At 40.7% G+C, this 17,811-nt stretch overlaps 1 protein-coding gene across 3 annotated transcripts in view; it reads left to right on the top strand.

Annotated features, from left to right (window-relative positions):
• The first annotated feature begins 56 nt into the window (after positions 1-56).
• TTC7B (tetratricopeptide repeat domain 7B) overlaps positions 57-17,811 on the top strand; it is a 127,116-nt gene continuing 109,361 nt past the window's right edge. The window contains exon 1 of one of the 3 annotated variants that reach the window (XM_031553644.1): positions 57-156. The gene's annotated coding sequence lies outside the window, so the exon portion shown is untranslated. The remainder of the gene's footprint in view (positions 157-17,811) is intronic. The other 2 variants (XM_031553645.1, XM_031553646.1) reach the window with 2 other exon arrangements.

The following is a 17,811-nucleotide window of genomic DNA, read 5'->3' as shown; positions in this document are numbered from 1 at the left end:
CCGACCTCCGCCGTCGGTCGTGCTGGCGGTGTGGCCCTTCGCTTCCCAGCGGCGGGATCCGCGCTCGACGTGCGGGCTGCAGGCGCACATGCTGCCGGTGTGCGTAACGCCCCGCGTGCCCTTCTACCTGTGATTCCTGCGCTGCTGTGCGTGGCTGTAAGTAGCACGTCTTACGGAGGTTTCCGCTCCCGCGCTAAAAAGCGAGCCTCGGCAATGCGGTGCCGCTTCGTTTTGTTTCTCGTTAAAAGCTATGAATGACTTGCTTGGTCCTTTGTTTTGTACGTACATCGCTTTTAAATGCTCGCATAAAGCAGATGAAAAGCTGCTTTTCCCTCTGAGGTGTGGGAATGGATAGCGAACTGAGAGATGTTCTTCTTTTTGACTGCAGTTTCTGAGCTTGTTTCGTTCTGTGCTTGGGAAAAGGTGTGGGGATAATGGCATCAGAGCTCACTCGTCTGAGGGTGTTGGGCCTGAGGGTGTTTTAGGGAGAAGTCAGGTCTGGGGAGACGAAACCTGGGGCGTTTGCAGGGCTGCTAACAGGAGAGAAGGTGGGCTGAGAGCTGGTGGCACCGGGAGCGGCTGCAGGGGCTTCATTCATGTGTGCCGGCAGAGGGAAAGCGGTGTGGTTCGGGTCTGTGGAAATGCAGATTGAAAAGTAAAAGCCTGAATCAAAATAAAAGAGAGGAGAGAGAATTTAAGGCTGATGGATTGCAAGAAGACGGATTTACGTACGTTGGCCTTAGAAACAACTGAGTGATGATCCTGAAACTCCCTGGTATTATACACGCTAGTTAAAAATAGGCATGAAGTGAAAGGTGAAAGGTATTACGTTTAGTTTAAGGACATATGTTGTTCAGCTGTATGGACTACTTACAGATTGGTTCAAGTGAAGATGTGCTTTTTGGCTGTCTGGCTGAGAAGAGCATCTCTGGTTTGAGACACATGAAGGTATCTAAGACAGGTAGGGACAGCTGGGCAGAGGATCTCACTGGCAGTTTTCAGTTTATCTGACCTGAGTGCTTCTTACTCAGCAGAAGCACATCAAAGAAGATGAAATTACTGTACACTTCAGTGAGTATCTTGTTATGGTACCTTCCAGATTCTGTACCAGTTAAAGTATGTAGGATTAGAGCATTTTCTGGTGTATAAAACATGCAAAAGTATCATCTGTGTATTTCCTCTTTCTGGTAGCGTAGAAATGGTTATATCAATATCCAAGGCTTCCAAGTTCTAGCTAAGTGAGAGGAACATCCATGGTAAGTTAAGTGATAACAACACTCCTCTTTTAATGGAGGAAGGCAGAAAGAGCATTTAATGATAAGAATGTAATGAAGTATGTGCCTTTGCTGTTGAGGATATCTAAATCTGCAGGTTTGTGGGCTAGGTCTGGGTGTACCTAATAGGCTGAAGGCCAAGGTTATCAGCTGGAGACACTACGGAGAGGCAGGGCCTCTGTTCCACCTGTGGAGATGCACAAACTGAAAGATGTTTTGATGCACATCCTGAGAACTTCACTTACTCCTTCTGCAGCAATGCTCAGTTTTGCAAATTGGCTGGGGCCTAATAGCAAAAGATGCTTTTGGCTAAATGTAGAGCAGTTTGCTGTAAGAAGCATGTGAACGAGAAAGAAAGCAGCAGAGGGGAAAGAGTTTTCATTCTGTCGTTATATTATTTATTGTGTGAGATTGGCTCTCGCTTTGGGATGTTGGAGCATTTGAATGGGCTGTGAGTATTCCTGGGAACAGTGCTGGCTGCTGTTGGACACAGAGGGGAGGGATCTTTTGGGAAGCCTCCTTATAATCCCTTTGTTCCTGTGCTATTTCAATAGAGTAGTCTGTTACTTCTTTAATTCTCCTGTTTGGAAACTGACCATTTGTGGGTGAGAGAACTGGACAGAAATGTGACGAGACCACATTATTATTTGGACTGTTTCATATGGGCTCAGTGTTTTTCCCATATCAAGCCCTCTTGAAGCCTGCAACCTATTAAGGAAGAAATAACCGTGGCAGCTCCCAGGGTGAAGCTTGTGTGTATGCATTAGGCATTGTTGTGGAGAAGTGTGGTGCAGGATTTTGAGTGGGCTTAATTATTGCCTTGGTGGTTCTGCTATGTGCTACCAATAGCTCTTATCTCCTCTTAAAACTGGGCGTCTGTTTGAAATCAGTGGTTCAAATGTAAATGACAGCTTATGTAGGAATTCAGTTGCACAAAAATGGCACTTACTGGAACTAATTTTTGTACTTGAATTATTTCTGAAAGGCTTTATAAACTTTCAGATAAATAAGGAAGAGAAATGTTAATGGAGTCATCACTGCCTTTGGTATTCTGTAAGTAACAGTCACAGCTTGGATCGTAGAAAGTGCTCTGTGACTAGCATTGGTTTTACACAAGGATAAATAGATGAAAGAAAAGTCTTTAACCTCACTCAGAATTGTTGGGCACGGAGCCAGTTTGTACTACATTTCTCCCCATCAGGTCGGGGACTCAGCAGCAGTAATAACGCTCATGCTGTGTAACACAAATCTGTCTGAGCTCTTGCTTCATCAGCACACTCGGGAAAGGTCAGGCAGAACTGCGAGTTGAGGTGGGTTCTCCCTGGCTGACAGCAGGCACCCACCCAGCATCTCTGCAGCTCCTTTCCTTAGGGGAGCTGGGACAGACCATAGGATAAATGGAAAAAGATGAGGATGTTGCTTACGAATTTCGACTGTGGGCAAAACAGTCTTCATTTGGGGAAAATTAATTTGTTGGTTAAAATAGATTTGTCAGTGAGAAACAAAAACTCAGACTCTGTAAGAAAACTTTTCGTCCCGCCTTTTCCCAGGCTCAGCACAGTTGGTGGGGGCAGTTCCTCTCTGCTCTTCCTTCCCCTGTTTCTCCTTTGCCCTGGTGCAGGCAGAGCCCTTCAGGGAAAGCATCTGCTTCAGCTGGGGCTTCCCACAGGCTGCAGCCCTTCGGGGCACATCTTCCTGCTCCATGTTCTGCCTGGGCTGCAGTGACATCTGCTCTGGCACCTGGAACACCTCCTCCTACTGTGACCTTGGTGTTCCCTCCGCTGATTCTTGCTCTTTCTGTTCCCTTGTCTTTGTTGGTTTATTTGTTTTTATTTGTTGGTTTTTGTTTTTTTTTTCCTCTCTTCCTGAGTACATTTTCCCAGAGATGCTGCCAGCTCATCCTGCAGCGGGTCCACTGGGCCCAGCTGTGTCTGGCCTCCTCCCAAAGGGCCACCCCTGCAATCCCTGTACTGCCAGCACCTTGCCACCCACACTCCATGTAGAGGGATTTATAAAGCTTGCAGAAGCTGCCATAGAAATCACCGTGCTGCTCTCAAGCTGACGGAGGTGAGGCAGTGGGCTGGCTGTGGGCTGCTTGGTTGTATAAAGGTGCCCGTCTTCGAAGTCCACATCCTGAATGTGACTTACTGAATGGAATGGAAGCAAACCCCAAGTTGCTAGAAATAAAATTGAAAGTAGTTTTCACTAAGGAGGCTTTGTGTGTGTTCCCCAGTAGTTTAACTAAGTGGAAAAGAGAAAAAGGTCTTTCTAGGAAAGTGACCTAAACTTTGTTGAGTTTTGCCTGCCATAGCAAATAAACAGGATGGTAGTGAAGTGCTATGCTGAGAGTTAGCAAAAGCTCCAAGTATGCAATTGCTTGTTCTCAGGTTATTGGAGTAAGTGAAATAGTACATGTTGAACACCTCATATTATTCAGAATGTATTTTAAAATGTGCCCACAATTGGAAGGCATCAGCTATGCAAACCTTTTCTATTTGAGACTGATCTGAATGGGCAACTTATTAATAGAGGCCTTAGTGTATAGGAGAAACATGTACAACTTTGTTGTACAAATTGCTGAATTTGATTCGCATCAAAACCTCAATTGTATGCATGAAGTGCAGTATGCTGTAAGGGACTTTTTTTTAATTGAAAAACTTATTTTTTTAAGAGATCTTTAAACTTGCTGTTCTCAAAATTGAGAACTAAGATTTATGAAATACCAGTGATGATTCTTTTTCAGTAAATTCAGTGCCACATGTTGATCTTACAGGCATCTTGTGCATTTTATTGCAGAATTCATGTTGATGAGGACTTTTTTTTGTGCGGTGGAGTTCAAATGTTAATTTTGGAAATTGATGGTCACGTTTCAAAGCTGCTTTAAGTCACAAATATGTGATGAAACGGTCGCATCTGAAGGGAAGTGGCTGCGATGGGCGTCTGCATGAAGGCTGCAGCTGCTCAGCGTGTTCTCAGAACATCAGTGCTCAAATATTTGCTTTCCTTCCTTTGAAAACGCAGTGAGGAAACCTTGGGTCGGTTCAGAGGCAAGCTGAATGGATGAAATAAATAATCTGTGAATGAGCAGCAGTGCTTCCGGCCGTGTACTGTTGCTGCAGTCGGAACGTGACCTTGCTCAAGTTCAGTGAGATCTGTATCTAATAAGGCACTGAGGAGGTGAATTTATGAAGTTCAAGTGAGGGAGAGTGATGTAGATCTGCAGAAACCTTTGGTGATGTGAAATGCTGCGTTTCTGTAGAGAGACAGAGCACGCCCCAGGAGTTTGTTGATCTATGTGCTACCGAGAGCACTGTGACATTGCCATGAAAATAGAACATTACCCATAGCTACCAAGCTTGCTGATGGAAATACACCATCCTTTTAACGTGCTGCTTGCTTGCTTGCCATTGAATTTCTTACTATCTTACTCCCCCATTTTCTTTGGTTTCTTTGGTTATCTTTTCTCTACCTTTTGTTTTTGGCAGCTTGCTTCTGTCATTTGTCTGTCTTCCCCTTTAGCCTTGCAGAATAAGGGAGCAGAGAGGAGTTAGGAGCAGAGTGACTGAAAGCAAAGGTCAAGAAGTATTTTTCTTATTTATTCTTTGCTTGTCACTTTCTGTGCTTTTTATTTCTAGATCTAAGTAGGAAAAGTAGAAACATCTTATCAGTTTTCATTTGTTTTGCTCTCTTTAAAATGTAAGACCTCAGATATATGTTTAAAGCTTATCCTCACAATAACCCGGAGTTTTCTAAACCTCTTAGGACTCTTGCCCTACTTAGGTGTTTATCAAATTTGTTTGTGTGTTTTGTACATACAGTTTGAAAGCATTTTATGCATGCAAAGCTTTCTGAAGAGGTCTGCATCTCTCGTGGAGAAGCTTGCAGAGCACGGTGTGACATGCCTTCTGCTTTCCCACACAGTGCACTCCTCTCTCTTTCTTTGTGCTCTTTCTTGTATTCTCTGCTGTATTTACAGAACAAACGTTCTAAGGACACACATTTTTCTGAATGAGGAGTAAATGTGGTGGCGGTACTTAGATGTGTTGCCTTATTTTTGACAGACAGCTTTGTTTCTTCGGATAGCCAGAGGTGTTACAACAGCACGAGTGATGATGTAGACCTGCTGCTTGTATTCCAAATGGCTTATCATCTGGAAGAGAAAGTGCTGGCCTAGGCAGCCCGATTTCACAAGTAGCCAAGCTGGTCTAACACCTTACTGTGCTGCTGGAGGAGTTCTTCCTGCTTTGCACCTTCCCGGTGCAGCTTCTCCTCTTACGTGTTTGTGCCTCTCCCTTGGGTTGGAGAACAGCAGAGGCGGCACTTACTGTGCTGGGCCAGCAGAAAGCTATCTGCCCTGGTCTGGTTTAGCTCCTGGCTGCTGAGCTGAGCCACCTCCTGGGGCCCTGCCGAGGGTAGCAGCAGGGGGAAAAGAATGGCAGCCACAGCCAGCAATGGGCAGAGCAGTGGGAGAGGTTTTCCTCTTGGCCACTGCACTGTCAGTGGTCTTTCCATTGTGTGGAAGTGTAAAATTGGTCTGAACGGAGTCAACTTGATGCTGCTGGGTGTTCAGAGCTACTTGCCCTTTGTGTTGATCTACAAGAAATTACATGTATTATACATGTAACTGTTTGAGAACCATCCCTCACAACTACTAGCCTTGGGTTAGCTACACTGTTTCTTTAAAAGTTATAAGAAAGCTTGACTCCTCCATGTGTTAAAGCTGCCACAGATGCCTTTCAGTTAACCACAAGGGTTAAAGTTTAGCTTAACTTTTCAATAGAAAAATAAGTATATTAGCAGAAACTCTTGGTCATCAACACCACTTTTGTTTGAAATTTATGTGTATGGTGGTAGATAGTGAGTCAGAAGATCCATAACTGTGCCAAATCTGGGCTGTTCCTCCATCCCCCGTATCTGTCTTGTATGTAAGCAGATTTAAAAATTTGATGGTTACATTCTCTGCAGTTTTGTCTACACTGAACACTATTTAATTGGTGATATAATCAGGAGCAACTGGAGACAACAACCAGATAAAAAGCAGTGTAGTAGGATGTCTGTAAATTGGAGGATGTCTGTCTGGTGGCGCAACATTTGTTGGTGGCAAAACCTTTAATCGTTAGTTTCTGCTGTTGACTCTTTGTCTTTTTTTCTGTCAGCACATCTGTGACAGTAAGCTGCTCTGATTAGAGATGTTATCTGTTACTATCTTGCTTCAGGACGTGCTGCAAGAGTTTCTGCAGGTTCCCAGCCTGCTAATGATATATGAATTATAAAATCCATAAAATCTATGATACTGCAGTGGGAAGAAAGCTTTTACTTTAAGTACTCGGTTGTTACTAAGTTTGTCACCCATTATAGTATTCTGAAGATATGGCATGTTAACAGAGATTAAACAAAAATTCTAGTTTTGATGCAGCTGCTCTTCCACAGCTGATGTTTCTGCTGCATAGCATGTAAAAGGTGATGAAGCAAAGGAAGAGTTTTGAACAGTGTGCTTGTATGTCTGCAAAAGAGAGGATCAGGACTTGATTATAGCATATATTTGAGGGTTGTTTTTCTTAATGAGGGTAGGTCTTCATCTGCACTGAAAGAAAAGAGGACATAAGAGAGGACTTTCATGGGACAGTATTTGCAAGATTGTTTAAGTAACTAAAGAGTTGTCTTTTTACCTATAATCTGAAATTGAACTTTGTTCTGTTTTTCTACCTGCCTCAGCTATCTGGGTTAGAGCTTCCACTTGATCAGAGGGAACTCTCTTTACCAGAATGGAGAGAAATATTTTGCATTAATCAAAACTTGAAGGGGTTTGTTTTAGAGCCAGATTGAGGGAGAGGTAAAAACAAGAGACAAAAAACCTTAAAACAACGGACAGAATTTTAAAAAGTTGCTAAAAGATGCTTTTTTCTTAAAAATTGTGATTATTTATCTGAGACAAGCATCTCTGACAAGCACAAGTTATAAACTTCCAAATATTGAATCTTCCCTGGTGGACCATGTGGGGTGGAAGGAGGACAAGATGAGGCTGCTTTCTGTGGCTGTCTGGCACTGGTAGGTGGTAAAAAAAACTGTCGCATCTCCTGTAGTGGGTAGCAGAGACTCATCTGCATGCTTTTGTCTGAGCTTTGGGCATTGGATCATCCCCTGGAAGAAAAGCACCCTGCGTCTGGCCTGGCAACTGTTCCATGACTAACATGGAGAGATGGCCGGGCACTGAAGAAACAAAATCCCTAACTGGTGAGGTTTAGGAGTAAGGAAGTGAGCTTGATGGACGCAAAGCTGGGTAGAGTCAGCATCTGCTCTATCTTTTCATTCTTCTTTTTTATCAGCTACTTTTTTTCCTTGACTTGAGAGAAGTTGAAATATGTTGTTGTCATCTCAGATTTGCTGCCATGTAGCTATTTTGTAGAGTGTGGATAAAGGGACTCTGCCACTGTGACATGGTCTGGTTTTGCCGTCCATTTAAGTACTCCCTAGGGTCTTCTCTTGCTTAGGAGCAACAGGAAAAGTGGCTTCTCCTTTAAGACAAAATATGACAAGAAGCAAGATAAAAAGGAATTTCTATCTGCCACGGCATGTGCTTTTCCTGTTTTCCAAGTCCTCCTTTGATTGCCTTTCTAAGCTAAACTAAACGTAAGTAAGAAAAGGCTATTTTTAAGATCATTTTCCCTTAGTATGATTCCTAGAAGAAAATCTGCATTCAAATACAGACACATACTTTCTTTTCCCAGTTAAATACACAAAGATTATAATCAAGATGGTGAAAGTCCTGCTTGCCATACTTGTTGCTCTCTCATCTTGGATACAACCTATGTTATCTTTTCTTTTTCTCTGGAGTGTGTTTACAGAAGGGCAGTGAAGCTGGTGCTGGGTCTGGAACACAAGTTTTATGAGGAGCGGCTGAGGGAACTGGAATTGTTCAGTCTGCAGAAGATGAGGCTCGGGGGAGGCCTTATCACTCTACAACTCCCTGTAAGGAGATTGTGGCGAGGTGGGGGTTGGCCTCATCTCCCAGGTAACAGTGATAGGAACAGCAACAGCTGCGCAGGGAGGTGGTGGAGTCACTGAACCTGGGGGTGTTTAAGGAAAGAGTAGCTGTTGTACTGAGGAATGTGTTTTAGTTGAGAAATATTGGTGGTAGGTGGACAGTTGGACTAGATGATCTTAGAGGTCTTCTCCAAACTTTATGATCTCTGATTCTGTGAGTCTTGGCTTTGTTTTGCGCTTGACTGAGTGGGCCAAGTTTAAGTATTCCACGCATATCAATAATCTAGATGATGAATTGTGGTTGTCCTGGTTTGATATTTACTGTTCTGATAATCTTAATACTTCAAACAAAGTCTGAGACCCAGAATTCTTTTTTAAATGGCAGAAAAATAATGTAGTTTGAAATTGTTGAAGTTTTTCTAATATGCTCTCGTGTTTGTGGTAGTATTGCTACAGGAAAAAACTTGCTTAATTTGTAAGCATATGTATAAATACTCTGGGATTCCATAATATTTTTCTTCAAGTTTGGGATGCCAAGAGGATAATTGCACAATGCTACAGAACAGCACAGTAGAAGGGTTCCATTCTCTCTGTGCTTTAGAGTCAGAGGAATGAGTTACTGTGTATAATTAAAGATGCTAATGCGTAGAATTAAATTTCTTTGAACAGCTGACGGTGTATATTGTGCTTCTGGTTTCCATGTGTGTAAGGCTGATCAGATGAGATCCCACTGGATTCTGCTTTGGATCAGCTGCAGTTAGACAGTATGACCTCCAGAGGCCCCTTCCCACCTCAATCATCTGATGGTTCTGTGAATCCTTACTACTTAAGTGAAAAAAGTAGCATATTTATATCTACATATTATTTTTACATACATTTTCTTTAATGTAAACCTTCATATAAATGCAACATTTAGCATTCAGTTTAATGTATGTAACTTCTGATTAGAGTTACCTGTATGGGTACTTGAGACTTGCTAACATTCCTTGTCAGGTACAGCCATTACTCTTTATGGACTGCATAGGTCACAAACAAAACAAATGTCTTTAAGTGTATGGCCAACTATATTCAGAAACATGAGTTTTATGCCACTTCTGCTAGGTGAATATGAGATCAGCTCTGGATTCAAGATTTCCAGATCCTCCTCTTTGGAAGAAAGCTTCATTTCAGAGTGGTCTTCTTAATAAACATTCTCTGAGATGTCATGAGATTTTTTTTCAGCTGTTCTTACAGAAACTTTGCTCAGAGAACTTTTGTCCAGTTAAAATTTGGAGCAGTTGACCTCTTTGGGAGCAGTGCCTTTAGAGAGAACAAGAAGAGTTTCCCTTCTCACTGTCCATGCTAGTTTCCCTCTTGGAAGACTTCAAGTACCACAACAGATATTACAAGGCAGGAATGCTGGAATCTCACGCATCAATTTATGGTCCCATTTGGGGTACTGAAAACTGGAAATCTCACACATGTTCTCATTACCCCTCTGGTGCCTTATTCACCTACTTTTTTTTTTTTTCCTTTTTCCCTTTTTTGGCATTCTGGAGTTAAGAGCTGAGGCAGTGTTCTTCCCCTCTTCTTTCTTGCTCTGTTCTAACAACTCCCCACTTCATCTAGTTGATCTCCACTATTTCGGTGTCTTCATTTTCAACTAATGATAACGGTCATCTTTCAATTTCAGCACATTCAGATAATTACGCTTAAGACGTTTAAGAGTCTGAAATATGCTACCTGAAACACTGGAGATTTTGTTGGGAAGAAGGTGAAATGATGCAATGTGCTTTAGTTTTGTTATCTGCTCACAAGGAAAGATTAATTCCTGCTTGGCTGGTCACCTCAGATTCTGTAGCTAGTTTGCTCTGTTTTCTATTCCTAAATACTTTCTATTCAAATTCATATCCTCAGGCTTTGAGTTTGAGCCTCTTTGCTTAAATCTTTGTGGTAAGAGATTTTATCCTAATTCTGCACGTTTTTCTTGCAGCTGCATAGTTTAGAAGAGGGTGAAACGGTACTAAAAATACTTCTTTTAATCTATGATCATTTGGCATCTAAAAAAGAAAACACTAATTCTTGGTTGTTTCCTGCCCCATACTCTTTCTGGCTTTAGATGTTGAGCTTTGTAAGGTGTAACTATTTTTGTTAGCACAGGATTGTGGATCTTCTTGCTGGGGTTCCACAGCAGTACACTGCAGATGTTGAGGTGTGGAGGAATGTTGTGTGCAAACAGCCTCGATACCAGGAGCTGGGCTACTGATGACTGCTGCCAGAGAGGGGTTGGCAATTGCAAGACGCACTTCCTTGTGCTATTAAAAATACAACTGAAGAAAAATAATTATTGTGTCCTTCTAAATTTTATGTTTTCTGCATGAATATTAGGAACAGTTTAGAAGACACAAAAGTAGTAATTGTGTGGCCTAGATAAAGGTTTTTTTTTTTTTAATTCCAAGACTACTGAACTACCACAGGAGAAGTAATACTTTAACAAAGCAGTTATTTACTACTCAGTAGAACAACAGGTAGCAGATTGATTCATTATATTGGAAGCACTTAATCATTCACTATTTTTATCTTGGCGTACTGTGGAATTAAGTAAAATGTTTAAGTCACCTGTTGGAAAAGGATTCTGCAGGCAAGAGAAACAGCTCCTGTTCTGTATTCAGTTTTTGTTCCAACTGTTACTGTTTGAGCTGTGTTCAGTGCAGCCATTCTTAACCTTTTCTCCTAAATGTACTTGTAGAAAGGAATTTAGCGAGAAGTGTTCTTGCCACATAGCCTGCTAACAAGCCCCCCTGTTCTTTAGCAAACACCTTGAGGTTATGGTAGCATTCTTCAGAAGACTGATTGTTTTATATTTTATCATGTAATTCAGTGGAATACTGAAGAATAGACCATAGCAAGTCTTAAACTAACTGCAGTAAGTATTCTTCATCATCCATGATCCAGGATAAATGAAGAACACCCCTTATAATTCTATTTGTTTTGTTTGTTTGTTTGTTTGTTTCCTGTAAATGCTTTGGATCTTGTTATTATGATAAGAATTCTGCTTTAAAAAGTAAATGTTAAAACTCAAATTACAGAGCAGCTGCCATGATATTTTTAGCTACTGCCTTACAAAGATATGTTAGCGTTGTTTTGTCCTCCTGTCTTTATGCCAGCCTTTATTCTTGTTTTTGAGGTGGTCAAGGTTAATGTGTACTGCAGAAAGAGATAACTATGCTCACGCAAGGTTCTTCTCAAGATGCTTTGTATGAGCATATCTAAGCTGAAAGAAAACAGCTGGCCTGTCTAGAAGCAGTCAGACTTTTTGCTTTTCCTTTCTGTGTTAACAAACATGGATTATTTTACCTAAAGCATCCTTCAGTTTGACTTGGATTTCTGAAGTGTTCAGACTTGTTTCTCATTATAACAGACTTATTTTTGGACAGGTTCCCTAGGGCAGTGGGCACAGCCCCAAGCTGCCAGAGTTCAAGCAGAGTCTCGACAATGCTCTCAGACATAGGGTTTGAATTTTGGGTGATGCTGTGTGGAGACGAGGTTGGACTCAGTGATCCTCGTTGGTCCCATCCATTCCAACTCAGGACATTCTATGATTCTATAGTTATAGCAGAGGATTTCATATTAGAGAAGTGGATAGTATCAGTGATTGTGTGGGGGGCAATCTGGGCCATCCTTCCTCACTGTGGAAATGTTCTGCTTTGCAATTGTGATGCATAGGTGATTATTGTTGATGGACTCAGAAAATTTTCAGAAAAATGTATGAATATCCTCCTTTGATTTTATATTGATCTGTAAGTATCTCAGTTTTCTGAAAGTGACAAACCAGTTTCAATATATGAAAACCCTTTAAAAACAGGTTTTCCTTCTGAGACAAACCTATTTATATGAAACAAAGCTACACTTCAAGGTGTGTAATATCTTTTTGCAGTTTAATTGTTAATGATGTGTTTCATAGAAGAATGTAATCTAGATAATTCATTGTGCTGAAAGATAAAGCAAGCTTTTCCTCAAACTTTACTTACATTATTTCAGGATTATTTAAGGAATATTCAAAACTGATTGAAATCACTCTGCTAGGGCTATGGTATGCAATAAATGGTTTGTTTTACAAATGTCCATCTAATTGGAACTTTGAACCTTCATGTGCTTTTAACAATCTCACTTGCACAAAACAGTTGACAGGTCTCAAGCTAATGCTTTGTCAATAGAGCCTTTTTTCAGGCCTACTTTAGTTTAAAAATTTACTGCCAATTTATCGCCCTGAGTCACTGACTTAACAAATGAGTGTCTCAATTAAAACGAAATCCTGCTTTGCAGTATTTTTTATGATTTGCATTCTGTGATGTGTGGTCTTCTCATGTTAGTCATCAGCAACTGTGCACGTGGAACAGTTCTGTGATGAAAGCCAGTCTGACAGTTGCTGCTCCTCTCACAGCACTGTCTCGTGTTCTATAGCAATGGTACAGGGAAAGGGGGTGTTGTACCATATGTGGATGACCTGGAATAACAGTTTCTGTTTTGATGCTTAATCAGATCTATGTATAAGTTGCAGCTGTTGTTTTCTCCTCTCCCATCTTTCCTCTGAAAGAAAGCATGTGTAATTCGTGTTGCTGCAGTGTGACTATTCTCTACCTAGCATATGGGTTATTAGCTTCCTTAACTTGCACCAGTGATGGGAACAAAATATCTGGGTGTTGTAGACTACTTTGATTCCCATGTTCAGGTGTCTGGATGGTTTCTCAGTATACACCAGCATGAATTTAAGGCTTTGATCTTGCTTGTCTCTTGTTAGAGACGGCACTTTTTTAAAAGACATTTTCTGAGAGAAGAAACTGAGGGTAGAGGGGCTAGAGTAGCAAAAGGAGAAGGGATAGAGAGGGGTGCTAAATTAAATTTTCCAGAGGCAACACAGAATCACAGAATGATCTGGGTTGGAAGGAATCTTCAAGATTATCTAGTTCCAACCTGCCTGTCACGGTCAGAGATTAGACCAGATTGTCCAAGGCCTCATCCAGCCAGGCCTTAAACACCTCCAGGAGTGGGGCATCCACAGCTACTTTGGGCAGCCTGTGTCAGCACCTCACCGCCCTCTGAGTGAAGAATTTTTTTTCTTCTGGAGTCTTTTCTTCTCCAGACTCAACACTCCCATTTTCCTCAGCCCATCTTTGTAGGAAAGGTGCTTCAAGCCTCTGATCGTCTTTGTGGCCTTCTCTGAACCCTGACGAGTCCATGTCCTTTGTATGCTGGGAGCCCCACAGCTGCATGCAGTACTGGAGGTTGGATCTCACAGAGGTGGAGTGGAGCAGTACAGTGTCCTGCCTTCCCCTGCTGATCACACCGCCTTTGTTGCTGCCCAGGATACATTTGGCTTTCTGGTCTGCAAGTGCACATTGCCAGCTAATGTTGAGCCTCTCATCAACCAACGTCTCCAAGTCCTTTAGTGCCATAAGAACCCTCATGCCTCAAGGAATGCATTTTCTCATGTAAAAGGTTTCTCAGTAAAAGGTTTATTTTCTTTTCTTTAATGTCTAACTCTTCTTCAGGCTGTCTACTAATCTAATGTAACCTTCCAGAACTAGTTGTTTCACAAGCTTCCGTGACAATTTCACAATTTGTATGAACAAAATATATCTTCCAGCTCTTCTATGGTTTTCCCATGTGGGGTTATCTTATTTTTTTAATTATTATTATTATTTTTAATAACCTGTCCCTCCACAATGACACTGTTGTATTTGACCTAAAGAAATGCATGTTATGGGAGAGTAGGCCAGGACTATTGAGACCTGGTAAAAAGGAATGCATACAGGAGGGAAGTCCAAGTTTCTTCCTTGGCATTTTTGTAATTCTTGTACTTGAAGTGTTGAAGAATGTCAGTGGTTGACTTTATTGTTTTGATAGATATAAATCAGGGAGAAATTATCTACTTAAGTATCAACCTTTTATAGCTTGAACATTTTGACAAGTTTTTTATCCACTTTTTAGCCACTACTTTGCTTTAAAAATGTAATTAAGCACAATTCATCTCAGTTGTTCCTCTCCAAAATAGGATGTTATTGTGCTGACATCTAGTATTATTTTCAAGTCCCACTCTTACTTTTTCTTCCCTTTCTAAAGCGTCGAGAGGCTCATAAACAGAAATTGTGTACTGAGTGAGAACACTCGGGAGTATTCCAAATATTATTAGTAAAATGCCTTTGCTGAAAGGACCTTTCAGTGCCTATTCTTTGCAAGGCAAATAGTTGCATCCTGCTCTGAGGAATGGTTTTGTGGGTTTGGAGTGATCTCTGTGCCCCTTTCACACAGCTGATTAAATTCTTTACACCAAATTCTAACCTGAACTGCATTATTATGTAAAAGCAGCTAACTTTTCTGTGCAAGCAGTTAACATGCTTTGATTTCCAGAGAGGTGAAGCAGCTGGAGAAGGTTCAGTCCTACAGAATGGGATGTGAAATCTATCTGAGCAGGGTAATGCTAGGCATAATACCTGATTTATTTTTAATTTGTTTATAGTAATTGCAGTGGCAGTGCTAATGAAATATGGAATTTGGTATGAGACTGTAACAAAGGGGGTTTGGTATGAGATGTCAGATCTAGATTGGGTGCATTTCATATCTTGTTTAGTTTGCAACTTGAAAATGAAGCTATGCAACCCAAGCTTTTGATATTTATCAGCTGCACTAAGATTTATGTCTGAAGGAAAAGCAAGAACATGCAGAAAACAAACTATAACAAAGTAGAGGCTGAGTGTCTTTAAAGCAAGTAAAGCAATCTTATTTAGGAGTTAGTCAATACTTCTGTATACATAATGAAGGAACTAGAAACCTGTGTGCAGTTGCAGAGCAACGTTCTTACTGGAATTAGAGGCATGATGGGTTAGCACGTGTGATTTCCTGGACTGGTAGAAGCTCAGAGACGTTGCCTGTGTATTAATGAGTTTGTTAGGGAAATGCGATGCTTAGCTGAGGTTGAAACTGGTAAGAGATATAAAGAGCAACAAGGTGGTCTTTGTTTGAATATGGTGACAGTAAAAGGAAAATCGATGTTTTGGTGTTCTGTGGGGTTTGGAAACCAAATGACAAATGACAAAATGGATGCCCATGGTACCCTTATGCTGCTATCTGTACTGATGGGGCTGGTTCCTCAGCAGTGGTAGAGGTTCAGATGCAGCTTGAGGGAAATTAATGTTTCCCTGTTAGTCACTTGTGACACCACGTCTGGAATTCTGCATCTAGCTTTGGGCTTCCCAGAACAAAAAGAATGTTGGTATAGTGGAGTGAGTACACCAATATGACAGGATGGAATGCATGACCTTTGAGAATGACTGAGAGCCGATTTTACTAAATCTTAGAAAGCTAGAAGGGGACCCTTCTGCTGTCATCTCTCCTTCACCCCTTGACTATGAGGGGTAGCTTATTCTTAGAATTGCACAGCAAAATGTAAATTGCTTCAAAAATTCCTGGACATACACTGGTAACACTGAATTTATGGGAACAATCTGTATCCTTCTTTACTCTTATTTCTTACTTATTTCAAACTTAAGGTATAGTTTATCAGAAGAAACTTCAAATCATAGCAGCTTTGATTGCTTTCATATTAAAAATAGCAACTGTGCAAAATGCAGGTAAGAGTAGTGTAGTCCAGAACTATGATCTGAATAAGGTAAAGTTAGTTTGTTATGTGCTCTAGGCTGTATGTATAATACTGTAGTGTACAAGCAGTCTTTATATTTCTCAGAACTTACATTTGACAAATTGACATTTTTTGTTTTGCTTTCTTAAACTGTCCTTAAGTGTATCAGGTGTTTAAAATGAAAACCTTTTCAGTCAGGATTTTGAAGTGGTGAACTTCTTTGTTATGTCACAGAAATTCAGATGCATGTGAAACTTCTATTTGCTCGTTAGTATAGTTAAACGGCTATAAATTTTGCCATAAGATACATGAGAAGGTATAAAGTTGTTCTTAAAAGAAGTATAGATTAAAGCATGACACTTTAAATTACTTGGTGTAGTCTGGTCTAAAGATGAGACGACCACCAAAAGTATCAGGAGAAACTCTTTGTGGTGGGTAGAGGAAGGGAATTGTTACTGCAAACCTGAGTCATGAGTTTGGCAGCTGTGTCCTGAAAACCTGAAAACTAAGCAGGCTGATAATCAGGCTGCATACGTGGCTTGTCTTATCTTCATTTGGAAGCTGAGATCTTTCCGTTCTGAAGTACTGTTTAAACAATTAAAAGTGAGTGGGTATAGTTTAGAACACATAAATGTCCAGATCACCATGGATATAATTCCCAGAACATCAGATTAAAATTGTAAGTGGAAAAATAACAAATCCCTTGACATCTCTGCTATTTGTCAGATCTCTTAAGCTCTCTTGGAGAAATTTAGAAATTTTAGATTTAAAAATCAGCATGGAGTTTTCATGGAATTTTTTTTCTAGATTTTTGTCTTTTTAGTTGATAGACCATTACAGGACAGAACTGATCTTTGTAGCTTACTGCATAATGGCATTGTACATAGGTCACATATAGCAGTCCAACAGACACAGTACTGAGACTTGCTGTACTTAAATACAAGCTAATGTTGATGCATTTATACTTGCTGAAGGAAGGTTTTTTAATGCCGAGTTGTGCTTATCTCGGCCTTTCCATGCCTTCCCACAGCCTCTAAGGATAGTGCTAAAGGGCATGGGGCTGTCAGCAGTTTCCTGATTGCCAGCATTTTACCTTCTCCCTTTTTAAAAATCTATTTTATTTATTTATTTTCAGTGTATATTTGAGTGTACAAACATTGTTTGCAAGACATGATGTGATATTTTCAAGTCCCGAATTTTATTTATTTATTTTCAGTGTATATTTGAGTATACAAACATTGTTTGCAAGACATGATGTGATATTTTCAAGTCCCGAATAGTAAGGTGATGATGTTTATAGCTCTCTTTTCACTAAAAGAACTATTGAATGTGTTTCAGTAAAATAAGTTTGATCATCCTGGATAGGCACAAGGTACAGGATGACAACTTTCTTGAATTTCGGTATTACAAACTATCTCCAGAAGTGGTGGTATGCCTCTTAAGAAACTGGGAGAAAGATGAGAAATAGAATGCCATACTGAAGATGTGAGATGGCTGGAGCCTTAACAAGATCTGAGTGATAGCCATATTCTTACAGCCCAGATGTGAATAATGATCAGAGACATCCTGGGTGACACCTCCTTTATGCTGGTGATGCCTCACCTGGAGTACTGCATCCAGTTGTGGAGTCCTCAGTACAGGAGAGAAATGGACCTGTAGGAGTGCGTCCAGAGGAGGGCCACAAAAATGATCCAAGTGATGGAACACCTCTCCTATAAGGACGGGCTGAAAAAGCTGGGGCTGTTCAGCTTAGAGAAGGATATAAGGTGACCTGATATTGGGCTTTCAATATCTAAAGGAAGCTGTAAAAAGGAAGGAGACAGACTCCTCAGCAAGGTCTGTTGTGATAGGACAAGGAGAAATGGTTTCAAACTAAAAGAGTTTGATTTTAAGAGATTTAGATTAGATTGGAGATTAGATTGAATATAAGAAAAA

Source organism: Meleagris gallopavo, chromosome 5 (assembly GCF_000146605.3).
Source record: "Meleagris gallopavo isolate NT-WF06-2002-E0010 breed Aviagen turkey brand Nicholas breeding stock chromosome 5, Turkey_5.1, whole genome shotgun sequence".
Lineage (NCBI taxonomy): Eukaryota > Metazoa > Chordata > Aves > Galliformes > Phasianidae > Meleagris > Meleagris gallopavo.
Note: the sequence above shows the minus strand (reverse complement) of the source record. Positions and strands in the feature narration are given on the sequence as shown.